The following is a 1,673-nucleotide window of genomic DNA, read 5'->3' as shown; positions in this document are numbered from 1 at the left end:
ACCGGTATGAATTAATTATTTAAGATTGATATCAATTTGAGCCTTCTATTATGGTTGCTGGTTATATCATTCTATAAGATTGACCTTGTGACAGAAAATAAATTATCTTTAAACGTGCCGAATTTTGACCTTCTTGTCGCTTTATCATTCATCTGTTAATTTATTTCCTCTTCCTTTGATCAGTGCCTCTCTCAGCTTGCTACCTTGGCTTAAACCATCAGTTTGGCCTTCAGTTCCACCCGATGCTTCCTTTGAAGTGTTTGCTAAAGAAAAGGTAAGTTCTTAAATGATAGATGCAAGTAAGAGGAGAATGGGTAATTTACGTATCAAACTTCTTTTAGTTGTTGATTTTTTCATTAATGTCAAAGCATCAATGATGGAAAAATATGTATTAAACTTTTGTTGAATGATATACCACTTTTGTTGAATTTCGTTTACTAAATTAATTGAAACATTGTTGAATGTTTAAATTTATTTATGAATTGTGATAATTGTTGTTGGTTGAGGAATATTATGAAGATTTTCATTGCATTATTCTATTATTTAATTGGTAATAATATGGAAAATAAACTAATTACAAATAGATATATATATTTAAAAAAAAAAATACTTAACGAAAAAAATTCTTGACAATTCGAAGACTAATAAGGATTGGTTAAAATTCGGTCAAATCTTTGACAGTTTATAACTGTCAAGTATCAGTCGAGAAATTTGTGACAATTCAAAAATGGTCACCACCATTTTTTGATAGGGGTTTCAATGATGGGAGAAAAACTGTCAAAAAACACATTTCTTAACAGTTATTACCCATTAAGAAAGGAGTTTTTTAAAGTAGTGATTGGTGTATCATTATCTGGAGTAAAACTAGTAATTATACGTAAATAATTGAAATCTGATGATATTTCTATTAGCGTTTAGTGAAAGGATTTGCATTATGTCAATCTTGAAGATATTACTTTTTAACTTATTGGAAGCATGTTGATTCTTTATTGTTTTTAATGTAGAGGTGGGTTGTTGACACAAAAATGGATTCAGTAAAAGTTTGAAAAACAATCATCTCGAGACACAGGTATAGTTTCATTTTAAATTAGTACTCTTAATTGTTCGTCTATAGAATATTTTTTCGGTTAAGTTTGATATTTCTTCATTTTTTTGATAAGCAGGTGAGGTATGAAGCAGTAGAAGATTTTTTGTCTTTGTTGAAGGAATGGGAAAAGTTGTGCCAGCAATTCTGATTTTTTGTTTCAGATAAAAAGCCAGAGCAGAGTTTGAACTTAGTTAGCAAAGAAGAAGAAAAGGAAGAGGAAGATGATGAAGAAGAAAACAATAAAGTCTTTCTAATATTTCTGATGAGAATTTTGAAGTGGAGTTGTTATTGGTTATTTGTTATGGTGATCCTAACAAAGTGAAGAAACCTAGAGTGTATTTTAAGGTATTCTACATTTCATTTCGAAAAGACTGGTCACGTGTCTTATTTGCTCTATTGTCTTTATTGTTAAGCTCTTTATATGACATCTTTCATCATTGGTCAAAGACTAGTCACGTGTCTTATTTGTTCTATTGATAAGTGATGGAAACATGTCATTTAAAGAGCTTAACAACAAAGACAATAGAACAAATATGACATATGGCTAGTCTTTTCCAAATGAAATGTAGAATACCTTAAAATACAC

At 29.6% G+C, this 1,673-nt stretch overlaps 1 long non-coding RNA gene across 1 annotated transcript; it reads left to right on the top strand.

Moving 5' to 3' along the window:
* The first annotated feature begins 202 nt into the window (after positions 1-202).
* Positions 203-1,440, top strand: LOC116130920. The gene is made up of 3 exons (XR_004128157.1): positions 203-274; positions 1,005-1,069; positions 1,164-1,440. It is a non-coding gene; the product is annotated as an uncharacterized LOC116130920 (long non-coding RNA).
* Positions 1,441-1,673: the final 233 nt, after the last annotated feature.

Source organism: Pistacia vera, unplaced genomic scaffold, assembly GCF_008641045.1.
Source record: "Pistacia vera cultivar Batoury unplaced genomic scaffold, PisVer_v2 Contig227, whole genome shotgun sequence".
Classification (NCBI taxonomy): domain Eukaryota; kingdom Viridiplantae; phylum Streptophyta; class Magnoliopsida; order Sapindales; family Anacardiaceae; genus Pistacia; species Pistacia vera.
This window is presented reverse-complemented; position numbering and strand designations above follow the sequence as displayed.